The sequence below is a fragment of the Podarcis erhardii genome (genome assembly GCF_964252035.2).
Source record: "Podarcis erhardii genome assembly, chromosome: 15".
Classification (NCBI taxonomy): Eukaryota; Metazoa; Chordata; class Lepidosauria; order Squamata; family Lacertidae; genus Podarcis; species Podarcis erhardii.
This window is the reverse complement of record NC_138505.1, coordinates 25830729-25844964: the sequence shown is the minus strand read 5'-3', so window position 1 is coordinate 25844964 and position 14236 is coordinate 25830729. Positions and strand designations below refer to the sequence as shown.

At 49.1% G+C, this 14236-nt stretch overlaps 1 long non-coding RNA gene across 1 annotated transcript; it reads right to left on the bottom strand.

Annotated features, from left to right (window-relative positions):
- Nucleotides 1–621: 621 nt before the first annotated feature.
- On the bottom strand, nucleotides 622–13754 carry LOC309330509. Its single transcript, XR_014151458.1, has 3 exons — nucleotides 12957–13754; nucleotides 11526–11622; nucleotides 622–745 (listed from the first exon to the last, which is right to left on the bottom strand). It is a non-coding gene; the product is annotated as an uncharacterized lncRNA (long non-coding RNA).
- Nucleotides 13755–14236: the final 482 nt, after the last annotated feature.

Genomic DNA, 14236 nt, shown 5'->3' with positions numbered 1-14236 from the left:
TTTCGCTAATGTGGAGGATGGGCCTGGACGTTTTCCATTTCCTTCTTCCTTTCTCTCTCTCTACCGCCCCTCCCGTACTTTCTCCCCACTGCCACAAGGGCTTTCTCTCTGTACTCAGAAGAAAGGGCCTTTTGAGCAAAATAATAAAAAAGCTCAAAGGAGAATGGTATCGATGAAGTCTTCCCAGGATCTCTTTTGTCACTGCCTTTTCAGGGGAAAAACGCCCTCCTTCCTTCCTCCCCCTCCCCTCCATACTGTGACTCAGCTTAGATGCTGATCAAAGCCCAGGTGAAAAAGCAGCCATCCTCCTTCTTGGTACCCCCAAATCACCGCATATCCGGTTCATGATTGAGCTTCAGCATTGCCGTTTCATAGGATCATTTTTTGTGGTTTCTTTCTTAAATTTGTTTTCATTACCTTTTTAACTTTACAAACTGTAAAGTTTGCATACCTATACATGCCACTAGGCTGCTCTAGGCCCTCACAAGTAGTGTACAAAACGGATGCACTTTTGGTAGAGAAGATCCCAAGCTTCAATACTAGGTGGGTCTGGGAATGTCTCCTTTCTGTGAAACCCTGGAGAGATGCTGGCAGTCATTTTTCCTCTAGAGACTTCTCGCGCTCTCTGTTTCTGTTCAAAAGGATTCTCTCCGGAGACTGCCAGTCAAAATAATGGACCATAACATCTGCTGTGCAAAACATTCCCAGCATCTCCAGGTGTGTTGGGGGAGGGAGAGTCTCCTGCCTGAAACACCAGAAAGTGCTGCCAGTCAGTGTAGGCCACACTGAGCTCAATGGACCAGTGGGCTGACTTGGCATAAGGTGGCTGCTTATATTGAGAAGGGAGTCTGCCCAAGTTCAATCTCCAGCATCCCTAGGTTGGGCTAAGAGAGAATCAGGCAACTTAGGGTTGCTGGGAGGCTGCACTCCCTGTATCCTAAGATGATCATCATGTCAAGGGGGAGAGCAACTTAACCCCCTCAGTTGGCCTTTACGCTTTTGTATCATGTCTATAAGATTGTGAGCTGAGAACTGCCTTAAAAGGTAAAGATACCCCTGACCATTAGGTCCAGTCATGGATGACTCTGGGGTTGTGCGTTCATCTCGCTTTACAGGCCGAGGGAGCCAATGTTTGTCTGCAAACAGTTTTTCCGGGTCATGTGACCAGCATGACTAAGCTGCTTCTGGTGAACCAGAGCAGAACACGGAAACGCTGTTTACCTTCCCGCCAGAGTGCTACCTATTTATCTACTTGCACTTGATGTGCTTTCGAACTGCTAGGTGGATAGGAGCTGGGACCAAACAATGGGAGCTCACCCCATCGCGAGGATTCGAACCACCGACCTTCTGATCGGCAAGCCCTAGGCTCTGTGGTTTAGACCACAGCGCCACAGTGACCCTTGAGGATTGCCTTAGCTTACTATATAATATCAATTGTAAGGGAGTTGTCACACTTCACTTTGTAAGATTGGCAAGCAACATGAGCAGAGGCAGCCGTAGTAGCTAACCTTGTACTTTCCAGATATTTTGGACTACAACTCCCATCAGCTATGATCATGGACCATGCTGGCTGGGGCCGATGGGAGCAGCAATCCAAAACACCTGGCATTTATCCTCAGACTACTCCTGCTTTATAACAGGGACAGCACTTAGATCGTAGGTGCTCTACAAGTAATGATGATAATTCATTTGACACTCCTCTCTAATGAGATAGTTGAGACTTTATTTTCAGCATAGGCAGGGCTGGGGAGAAGATGCCTGCAGCTAAGCATTTGCATGCCCCGGAGTTGCATCCTGCTGCCCTGACTTTATGGGGAAGAAACAGACAGGACAAACTACTTTGGATCAAATAAGGCCACAGCTTTATTTATTACAGACGTTAGAGGTTTGGCATGAGCATTGGGTATAACCATTGATATTCAGCCTGCCTGCTGGAAGCATTTCTTTTCTGGTCAACCCTGAAGTGAGGAGGTCCTATGATTTACATCAAATAGGATTGCCACCTTGAGAAGTGCTATGGCCTTAGCCCCTGCCTGGGCATCCAGACAGAAACATCTCCTCCTGGATCCCTTAATGGGACACCCCTTACCTTTCGAGGGGCAGGCAGAGGCTACAACCTGCCCTCCAAAGAAAACTGAGGCTTACCCACTGCCTAAACCACCAAAAGCTGTGATGATTGCTATGAGGACAGCGAGGAGGACTGTTTGGCTCCCTGCCAACCAGAAACTCTTGCAAGCAGCCATCCACTGTTGGGTTGCACCAGGGCTGGGCGAGGGGACATTGGTCTGCAGTGCACCACAGCTAAACAGACATACAGCAAGAGTATGGGATCTCAGGCCTGGAGCCAAATGTGGCCCTCCAGGATTCTCTATCTGGACCGTAGAAATTTTGCAAGGCCAGACCCTCTCTCCCTGGCCCACACCCCTCGCTGGTCCTGATTCACACCTTCCTTGAATGTTTTTTGCCTGGGTGGAATGCACCCTTGAACTCTGTTCCTGCCTCTTGCTTGTCTGGATGGAGGGCAGAGACGGATGTGTGTGAGAGTGTGTGTAGAAACTAGCTTATTATAGAAAGGTACAATTCACATTCCTTGCTCTGGCCACTCTGCTGCTGACCCTGCCCACCACTGCAGCTATGTGCTCCCAACCCAAGGGAATATAGCCCTCAGGCAGAAAAGGGTTCTCTGCCCTGATACACAGGATGTAGCATATATAAGGCAAAGGTAAAGGACCCCTGGATGGTTAAGTCCCGTCAAAGGCTACTATGGGGTGTGGCGCTCATCTTGCTTTCAGACCGAGGGAGCCAGTGTTTGTTCACAGACAGCTTTCCAGGTCATGTGGCCTACATGACTAAACCACTTCTGGCGAAACGGAACACCATGACAGAAACCAGAGTGCACGGAAACACTGTTTACCTTCCCGCTGCAGTGGTAGCTATTTATCTACTTGCACTGGTATGCCTTTGAACTGCTCAGTTGGCAGAAGCTGGGACAGAGCAAAGGGAGCTCACTCCGTTATAGGGATTCAAACTGCCAACCTTCCAATCAGCAAGCCCAAGAGGCTCAGTGGTTTAGACCACAGTGCCACCGCTCCCTTTTGCAGATAATGTATGTCTCCATGAGTCACTGGAGTCAGCTCCCAAACAAATCTAGGGCTCGTGGATCAAAGGATGAGGTTTTGAGGCAGCCTTGAATACCCTCACCTGTTTTTTAATACATTGAGTCTTGGTTTGGGTGTGAGAAATCTCACCCTCTGGTGTGGGGTAGCGGTGGGGAGAGGGTGTCAGAGCTCGGATTTTGACAAGATTTATTTCGGGAGTGCATTGCAGCTTCAGTCATTTCCAGATTTAGAAGCTGAGGCAAGGACAAAGAAGGAGTTCAGCTCTACTTGAGAAATGGAGGTGTGTGTGGGGGGGGGGACTTGAAAACCTGGTAGGGATCAAGTCCCTTTCCCCCTCCTCCAGTGCAGGCTCATTAACAGGAAAAACAAGGTGCCAGCTGGTTTCATGGATAGAAAGCAAAGAAAAGAGGAAACCATCAGGCAGGCTCCTTGGAAATGGGCAGGGAGCCCATCCAGGTGTTTGCATATCTGGAAGGAGAGGCATCCACCACCATTCCTGCCCCCCCCATCTATGTCAGTCATCTCAAAGAAATCAGGCGCTCCTAGATTTCACAATCAATTTGGAGCATTGGGATTCCTGGATGCTTTGAAACAAGAACATCTGGAAAGAACAAGGAACAGTGTGAGAGATTTTTGCCATGGGGCAGAGGAAGGAATGAAAAGAGGCAAGTCTGAAACCCCTTTCAGCACCAGGCATTTTTGTGCCATTGCGGCTCCACGCAACAGTGGGTGCATGATTTTTTTGGTGCAGGCTGTAGCCATGGACATGCTATGTGATCTGATGGTGAATTTGGGGTGACCTAATGTAAAAATCCTGAGGATCCATGGGCTTCTACCTCCCCCCTCCCAGGCAGCCTCCTCTAGTGTCCCTTATCTCTCTTCCGATCCCACCGATCAGCTGTTTCCTTTCAACACTCCCTTCCCTCTTGTTTGCCTTAGTGTCTTTTCCTTAGCTGGAGCAGTTTTTTTGCCCCTCCTTTTCTTCTAATTTCTCTCCTTATTGCTTTAGTCTTCCTGTTTCCCCCCTTTGCAAGTTTGCTGTTTTTACCTCCCCCCTCCCAGACAGCCTCCTTTATCTCTAGCATCCCTTATCACTCTCCAACAACTAAACAACTAAAGGCTTTGTTTTAACACCCACTTCCCTCTTTTTTCTTTTTCTTTTTTTTAAAAAGCATGATCAGCTTTTTGCCCCTGGGCAATTCAGCTCCAAGGGCCACACATTCGCTCCATAAGACGTGCAGACATTTCCCCTTACTTTTTAGGAAGAAAAAAGTGTGTCTTATGGAGTGAAAAATACGGTAGGTTCAGAACATGAGAAGAGCCCAGTGGTAGCATCATAGCCAGACACTGGGAAGACCTGTCAGGTGTGAACATGGACCACTGGTACCAAACTGTATGGGAAATGGCCTTACTAGAAAAGCTAAGCAAAGCAAACAGAAACTAAGATAGAGACAAATAAAAGAGGATGCCTTCACCCAGTGGCGTAGCGTGGGGGGTGCAGGGGGGGCCGGCCGCACCGGGCGCAACATCTGGGGTTAGGGCAAATCCACGGGTTAGGGGGCGCAAATCCACGGGTTAGGGGGCGCAAATTACTTGCCTTGCCCCGGGTGCTGACAACCCACGCTACGCCACTGCCTTCACCCCAGTGTGGCTCCCCTTTATTATACATACAGCCCCACAAGACAACAACGAGAATCCATAGACGACATATGAATTGATATGGCTATCTTGACCCAACAACCCCTCACACACGTAAACAAAGCTCAGTGCAGTCAGCTGAAGGTAGCCGCCCATGCCCAGGGCCCCCTCAACCTCTCTCACTGACAATGAAAGCTAATAAATGAATAGAACGAGAACTGACCCACATGACGCTGACACAAAAATCTTGCACATACACTATGAAAGAATGAAGGTTTACTACCCCCCTCCACTCCCCCAACCCTATACTGCATACAACCTTAAAGTCTTACATCGAATATAACTGATCTGTAGAAAGGACTTTATGATCTGAAAATAGAGACGATGCGTGTATCTTTGTAACCCAAGAAAACCTTCAATAAAAAACAATTTTAAAAAGAAGAGGTCGGTGGTTGGATCAAGCCAAAAGCTGATCTTGTCCAGACTCGTGTTCTCCAGATGTCACAACAGGAGGCCCAGAAACAGGGCTTGAGTGCAGCAGCAGCAGCAGCAGCTGTCTCGGTCCGGTTCATGGGCAATCAAAGTCCCGGCAGGGGACGTCAGGACCGGGGGCAAGATGGCGGGGTGGGAGCAGGAACGGGGGTAGAGTCTGAAGGTCAGAGAGCCGGGAGTCAAGAAGCCAAGGGTCTGAGGGTTAGGAAGCAAGGAGTCACGAAGTCAGGGGTCTGAGGATCAAAAAGCAGGGAGTCAAGAAGCCAAGGTTCAAGGATCAGGAAGCAAGAAGCCAAAGGCAGCAAGGCAGGAAGCATTTTGCTGTGGCAAAGAGCCAAAGGGAAATGCTGACCTTATATTCCTTCCCAGCTCTTGCCACCAGATGCTGTGAGTTACCAATCGGCTTTACCTGTGAGACCGCGCCTTGCCTCTTCAGAACAAACTTAGGAAGGCCCCAGTCCTGCAAAGTCCTATTGGTCACAGGGCCTGGCTCCTGCACACACACCTGACAGCAGCACTCTCCCTGCTTGTGATTCCCAGCAACAGGAATTCAGAGGCACACCACCTCAGACTACAGGTGAGAACATAATAACACAATGTCAGGGACTGGACTGGACTGAGGAGGAATGGTGGGGACTGCCTCCCCTTTTCCTGAACCTTCTCGAGAAGAGGAGGACAGTATAGATTTACAAAAGTGGTTTGCAGAAGGTTATAATTCAGAAGCTGCAGAGGGGAGAGGCTGGGAAATATTAGGAGAGCAGCAGCAGGAAGAAGAAGCATCAGGGGAGAGACAGCTGACAGAATCAGCATCTTTAGATAGCATTCCTGTCCCTGCTTCTGCCAGGACCTGGCATGCATTGAGAGTAGTAGAGCAGAAAGCTCAGGGGCAGAAAACACAGATCAGTCAGAGAGATAGAGGGGGTGGGACTTTCCATGAAACAACGCCGTTTATCTAAGAGAGATGGCATTTCTATGTTCTCTCTCTGTGAATCTTGAATAAAAGACTTGGTAAGAGCTCTTCTTGTTTGTCTGCTCCTTGGCTGCCACCGTGGGAGGGATCGGGTTCCCCGAAGCCTGACACACAATAGGAGAGCAGCAGCACCATAAGAACACAGTAGGAGCCTGCTGCGTCAGGCCAAAGGGAGTCCAGAATCCTGTTCTCACCGTGGCCAATCAGATGCCCACTACCTATAGGAAACAAGCAAGCAGGATTCAAGCACAAGAGCCCTCTCCCCTCCTGTGGTTTTCAGCAACTGATACTTCAGGGCAATGCTGCCTCCAGCTGTGGAGGCAGAGAGTAACCACCATGGCTATGAGCCATCTATAGTCCTTTCCTCCATGCATTTGTCTGATCCTCTTTTAAAGCCATCTAGATTGGTGACTTTCAGAGGGGCAAAAACATTTAAGGCAAAAAAAAGTGGGGGGAAGTAAGGTGCAACATACCCTCCAACCTCTCTCCAGTGAAAACAGGGACATCCTAAGGGAAAGCAGGACACTCCAGGATCATGTCAGAAACTGGGATGGCTTCTGTAAATCCAGGACTGTCCCTGGAAAATAGGTACACTTGGAGGGTCTGGGAATGGAGGGCCGGTGGGGGGTATGGCCTGGGGGAAATCACAAGGGCCAGATCGAGAGGCCTGGGGGCTGCATTTCGCCCCTGGGCTGGAGGTTCCTCACCATTGCTCAAAGAGAACCTGGCTAGCTTCATTATGCCTCTGCATCTGTAGAAGGCTTGATTTAACAACGGCACTGCTGAGCATTTTTCTAAAAGCCTTATTTGTGTTCAGGCTCCCTGTGACCGCTGCTACATTTAAACTGAATTGGCTGCTGACCAGGCCCAGTCTGCCATCAGGCCAGGAACCCCTTGGCTGATGCTGGGATTGGCTGGCGATCCACTTTAAACGGGACGCCAGTCTCAATCAGCTTTGCACAGCTACATTTTCTCTCGCTTTTAAACTGCTTAAAGGCCCGCTTTGAAACTGGGCCTTGTTATGGCCCCCGTGGCCCAAATGGGATTTGCAACCTCGAGCGCTGCGCTTTGTTGATAATAAGCAAACACTCTTTCCGAGGGTAAACTCAGCTCTTAAGCTACTCACGCGATCCCTGGATAGGAAGCAGAATGGAGGAGCCTGTGTCAGGCCTCGTCAGTTCGGTAATAAAGAATCCGAATGGACGTCCAGGGAGTGATGCGGATGCTAAGTGGGCCTCATTTAGTCTCCAAGAGGTCACCATTGCTTGCCCTTCATTACACAGCACTTGTTAACAGGCAGGGATTCCAGTCTTTTATGAATGAGGGGGAGAGAGCGATCCTATTTATGCCTCCCTTGGCACCAGGGCTGACTTGATGAAGGTTCCTCCTTAAGGAGAGGAATAAAATGATGGGGTGGCAGATTTGACGGCAATTCCCAGATACAGTGGTACCTCGGGTTAAGCACTTAATTCATTCCGGAGGTCTGTTCTTAACCTGAAACTGTTCTTAACCTGAAGCACCACTTTAGCTAATGGGGCCTCCTGCTGCTGCTGCGCCGCCGCTGCACGATTTCTGTTCTCATCCTGAAGCAAAGTTCTTAACCTGAGGTAATATTTCTGGGTTAGCGGAGTCTGTAATCTGAAGCGTATGCAACCCAAGGTACCACTGTAGTTGCATCTGATGCCCTTCTAGAGCTTCAGAGGGGATCTGATGTAGCCACCCCACCTGGTGCCTGTGGATCGATAAATGTTTGTGTCCCTCTCTGGTAACACTAGAGCTCATGGTCAGCCAATGACGCTGAATGTAGGAAGATTTGGGCAAGATAAAAGGAAGTAAGCAGCACATATAGTGGTGCCTCAGGTTAAGAACTTAATTCGTTCCGGAGGTCCATTCTTAACCTGAAACTGTTCTTAACCTGAGGTACCACTTTAGCTAATGGGGCCTCCTGCTGCCGCCATGCTGCCGGAGCACAATTTCTGTTCTCATCCTGAAGCAAAGTTCTTAACCTGAGGTACTATTTCTGGGTTAGTGGAGGCTGTAACCTGAAGCATCTGTAACCTGAAGCGTCCGCATTCTGAGGTATCACTGTAGTTAAACTATGGAACTCCCTCCCACAGGAGGCAGAGATGGCTTTCAAATAAGGAATAGACAAATTCATGGAAGAGAGGGCTATTGATGGCTACTAGCCAGAGTGGCTATGCTCTGCCTCCACGGTCGAAGACAGTAATTCTTCTGAATACCAGTTGCTGGAAACTGCAGGGGAGAGAGGTCTTCGGCTTGGGTCCTGCTTGAAGGTCTGAGTGATCTGGGTGGTCACTGTGAGAGCAGGAAGCTGGGTTAGATGGGCCATTGGCCTGATGGATCAGGCTCTTCTCTCTTTTGCTCTTATGGTACCTGCCCTTTCTCTTTTTAAAGTAAATCATTTGTTTTCAAACTTTTTATTGATTTTGTTCCATACTGCTTTGAGCTACTTTGGGGACCCCATAAAAGCCTCTCCCATGCAGCATAGACACCAAAAAAGGACAAAGTTCAAAAATATTTCACGAAGTGCCCAGGACTTTCCTTAGGAGCAGCTGGAAGCTAGAAGGGGTCTCTAGGTATTTCCAGGTCATGTATCACCATAATAATAATAATAATAATAATAATAATAATAATAATAATAATAATTTATTATTTGTACCCCGCCCATCTGGCTGCGTTTCCCCAGCCACTTTGGGCGGCTTCCAACAAAGATGAAAGATACACTAAAATGTCACATATTAAAAACTTCCCTGAACAGGGCTGCCTTCAGATGTCTTCTGAATGTCAGGTAGATGTTTATCACTTTGACATCTGATGGGAGGGCGTTCCACAGGGCGGGCGCCACTACCGAGAAGGCCCTCTGCCTGGTTCCCTGTAACTTGGCCTCTCGCAGTGAGGGAACCGCCAGAAGGCCCTCGGAGCTGGACCTCAGTGTCCGGGCAAAACGATGGGGGAGGAGACGCTCCTTCAGATATACTGGACCGAGGCCGTTTAGGGCTTTAAAGGTCAGCACCAACACTTTGAATTGTGCTCGGAAACATACTGGGAGCCAATGTAGGTCTTTCAAGACCGGTGTTATATGGTCTCGGCGGCCGCTCCCAGTCACCAGTCTAGCTGCCGCATTCTGGATTAGTTCTGGTTTCCGGGTCACCTTCAAAGGTAGCCCCACGTAGAGCGCATAGCAGTAGTCCAAGCGGGAGATAACCAGAGCATGTACCACTCTGGCGAGACAGTCTGCAGGCAGATAGGGTCTCAGCCTACGTACCAGATGGAGCTGGTAAACAGCTGCCCCGGATACAGATTTGACCTGTGGCTCCATGGACAGCTGTGAGTCCAAAATGACTCCCAGGCTGCGCACCTGGTCCTTCAGGGGCACAGTTACCCCATTCAGGACCAGGGAATCCTCCACACCTCCTGTCCCCCCAAAACAGTACTTCTGTCTTGTCAGGATTCAACCTCAATCTGTTAGCTGCCATCCATCCTCCAACCGCTTCCAGACACTCACACAGGACCTTCACCACCTTCACTGGTTCTGATTTAAAAGAGAGGTAGAGCTGGGTATCATCCGCATACTGATGAACACTCAGCCCAAACCTCCTGATGATCTCTCCCAGTGGCTGCATGTAAATGTTGAAAAGCATGGGGGAGAGGACAGAACCCCGAGGCACCCCACAAGTGAGAGCCCAGGGGTCTGAACACTCATCCCCCACCACCACTTTCTGAACACGGCCCAGGAGGAAGGAGCGGAACCACTGTATGACAGTGCCCCCAGCTCCCAGCCCCTCAAGACGGTCCAGAAGGATGTTATGGTCGATGGTATCAAACGCCGCTGAGAGATCCAGCAGAACTAGGAAACAGCTCTCCCCTTTGTCCCTAGCCCGCCGGAGATCATCAACCAGTGCGACCAAGGCAGTTTCAGTCCCATGATGAGGCCTGAATCCCAAGTGGAAGGGATCCAAATGGTCCGCTTCTTCCAGGCGTGCCTGGAGTTGTTCAACAACCCCTCGCTCAATCACCTTGCCCAAGAATGGAAGATTTGAGACTGGGCGATAATTGGCCATCGTGGCTGCATCTAAAGATGGTTTTTTAAGAAGCGGTTTAATAACCGCCTCTTTCAGCGGCTCTGGGAAGGCTCCCTCACGGAGGGAAGCATTCACCACCCCACGAAGCCCATCGCCCAGTCCTTCCCGGCTAGCTTTTATAAGCCAGGATGGGCAAGGATCCAGGAGACAGGTGGTTGGTTTCACTCGTCCAAGCAGCCTGTCCACCACACTATAGCTTGAACCTGTGGTTGTCCAGATGTTGGTGGGCTCCAGCCTAGTCATTGCGGCCAGTGGTCAGAGTTGTAGTAGTACAGTAACATCTGGAGGGCCACAGGTTTCCCACCCCAGACTCATAGTTTCAGGAAATCAGATCAGCACCTTGGAGAGCTCCCCATTCAGGCCTGGCTGGTTCCTTCTTAGACAACACAGGGAAGATGTTGCTGTAGTAGAGAGCTGGAGATGTCTGAGCAGGTAAGACCTGTTGTGCTGTAGGCTCTGCCCTCTGGAGAGAGCTGTCTGTGGTACTTAAATAAGCCTTGAATTTATAACCTCTGCAGCTTTGGGCTCATTATCCAAGGAGGGTTGAGTGGAGTATGTCTTGAACTCAGTACAGTAGCTGCCTTCCCTTCTGAGCAACATTACAGGGGCCACATGCCATCATTGGAAAAGAGTGGGTAGAGCGGTGTTTCCCAAAGTGAGCAATACCACCCCCTGGGAGGTGCTGGAACGATCCAGGAGGGCAGTGGTAGCCTCAGGTGCAATTGAAGGGCATTGAATAAAAATAAGGGGGCAGTGGAGGAGACTCTTGCTGGAGGGGACTCTTGAGAGTCCCATGGACTGCAAGAAGATCAAACCTATCCATTCTGAAGGAAATCAGCCCTGATTGCTCCCTGGAAGGACAGATCCTGAAGCTGAGGCTCCAATACTTTGGCTATCTCTTGAGAAGAGAAGACTCCCTGGAAAAGACCCTGATGTTGGGAAAGAGAAGGGCACAAGGAGAATGGGATGACAGAGGACAAGATGGTTGGATAGTGTTCTCGAAGCTACCAGCATGAGTTTGACCAAACTGCGGGAGGCAGTGGAAGGCAGAAGTGCCTGGCGTGCTCTGGTCCATGGGGTCACGAAGAGTCGGAAACGACTAAACAACAACAACAAGGGGGCAATGGAAGCATAAAGAAAGAAGAGGAGAAAAATTCAAAAAAACATTCATACATGTTTCATCTGTTGTGTAAGGATGCTTACCAGCAGGTTGGGTGCTGTTGCGGGACAGCGACAATGTCTTCCTGCGATCTGGCAGTCATGCTGGAGGCGAGGTTGTTTTCCTGTGTTTGGGCAAACCCTGTGTGTAATGTGAATGTGACTGTGGTTTACTTCAATAAATAATTTTACAATTTCAAGCTCCAAGGTGTCATATTTACAACCACATTTTCTTTACCATGTTGTAGGATGTAGGTAGAAATATAGGTACATAAAAAAATGCAAATTTGTCACTGCATCTTTTGGTTTGTTCGCTTAAAGAAGGTAGATTTCCTGGGGGGGGTGTGTGTGCTGAGTGCCCCCTCCTCAAAGGGAGGGGTAGGCCAAATAAGTTTGCTGTCAGGCAGCAGAGAAATTAACCCCCATGGCAGGTTTCCAGGAATGGATATGACAAGGAAAAGTCCTTACCATATGCTTTTTATTCAATATTCATAGAGAGAGGCTTGGGAATGCAGCTTCTTGGAATAACGGCATTGTCCTGAGTGACTCTTCACCCCTTTTTCTCCCACTTCCTCATTCGTCACCTTGTCCCCTACGGGTGGTGCTGAGGGCCCTTTGCTTCTGAGACCTTTGCTCTACTACTTTCAAGGCTCGCTGGGTTCTGGGAGGGGGCGTGTCTGGAATGCTTTCTAAAGACACTGTGTCCGTCAGCTGTCTCCCTTCTGCTGCTTCTTCCTCCTCCTCCTCTCCCATTATTTCCCAGCTTTCCCCCTTAACTGCCTCTGAGCTGTGACCTCCCTCAAACTCCTGTTGTAATTCTGAACTGTCTCCTTCTTCTCTGGAAGGGTTGGGCTAGGGAGGCGGTCTCCACCATTCCTGCTCTGCCCAGTCCCTGACATTTGGAAACCTCTGGGGGTAGAGTATTAGATATAGATTTTACTTTTGTACAATTTTACACTCACAAACCCCTCTCTCTCCTCCAACCGGGCAAGCACTTTCTACCCAGGACTAAACACTCAAGGAGAGGGTGAAGGGGAGGGATGGCTGGCTGGTGAGAAGGGATAGCCTGGGAAGCTTCTCAAGGGCCCTCAGGCCTCTGAATCTTCACCCCTGTTTTAGCATCAATAATGGGAGATGGCTCCATTTTACGTCTCTGAAAATCCACTGAAATGATTGCTCTGTGCGTTTATTCCCTGAAAACCTATGTAGGTTCTGGAACCCCTTAAGCACAGTTGGCCTCCTTCTCAGCAGATAACTTTCAGGTTATCACAGAATCGCCTCTCCCTCCCTCCTTCCCCACCCAGAGCAGATTTTTCTTCCTTGCTGCTGACTTTTGTGTCTTGGGGACTTATTTATTCCCGGGCACAGCTCCTGGCTGATCTCATCCCATAAACACGAAACTCTATTAAAGCAAAGCCCCACACTTTTATTCTTTGCTGCTAGCAAAGACCAGAAGAGGATTTGGGAGATTCTCACCTTGCCAAATGAGGTGCGCAGGAGCCCAGCTTCAAAGGAACTCTGGAGCAAATGAGATATTTTCCTTTCTTCCTCTTTATTGCCGTGTCCTTCCGAGAATTGCCTTGGCACCGGTGGTGGCCTGCAAATGCAGTCTGTGTCCTGAGTCTTATGCTCCCAACAGGGGGAAGCCAAGAGTCGAGGAGGGGATGAATAGAAAAGGCCTAGCGGGAATCTGGCTCCATCCCCCCCCCCCATGGACAGATTCTCATCTCTTTAGGAAGGAGCCCCCAACAAACTGGTGGGGAGATTCAGTTTAGGCTAAGGGAAAGGAAAGCAGAGTGTTTCAGAAATGAGTGTGCAGATTCAGGAAATGTAGTGCTCCTGGGAGCTGTGGTGGAAGAGCAAGGGAAAAAAAAGAGAGAGAAGTGCTAGGAAATGAGGAAATAAATGACACAGTCCTTGCAGAAAGGCTGACTCAGAGAGGAGCTAGCAGGGGATCTAGCAGCAGGGAAATCTATATTAACGCTGAGGTTGGAGGGAGAGGCAAAGAGACAAAAAAAAAAGATGAAAGGGGAATGGATTCATTTGTGAGCCACTTGTTAACAGCTTCAGCTGATGCCCCTGGGAAATATGAAACGAATACAATAAGCCAGGAGACGGTTCTGCTTTCTCTCCATCTTATATTTTGAGCTCATTTTTCCCCCTGCAGGGTCATCAAGCGAAGGTCAGCTGGCTTTGATTCTAAGTCCGCATTGTCTCGCTGGGCTTTTTCTTTTTTTCCCTTCCAAGTCCAAAATGTGAAAATAAAATCAAATAAAGTTCATTATTTCATCGGCTTGTCAGCCTCCCTTTCAAGTTCTCTGAGCAAAGCCACAAAAGGCTTCTCTCCCTCCCTCCCTCCCTCCCTCCCTCCCTCCCTCTCTCCTGCTCCTGGTTAGGTTCCCCTAAACTGTGCAAATTGCCTGCGATGTAAAATTTTAAATGCAGCACTTTGGTTTTAAGCCTGGCTCCTGGTTCTGTCTGTCTGTCTGCTATTTCAAGGTTTGTTTATAGATCAGTTTATAGATTGTACAATATACAGTGGTACCTCGGGTTAAGAACTTAATTCGTTCTGGAGGTCCATTCTTAACCTGTAACTGTTCCTAACCTGAAGTACCACTTTAGTTAATGGGGCCTCCTTCTGCTGCCACACGATTTCTGTTCTCATCCTGAAGCAAAGTTCTTAACCTGAGGTACTATTTCTGGGTTAGTGGAGTCTGTAACCTGAAGCGTCTGTAACCAGAGGTACCACTGTAGTG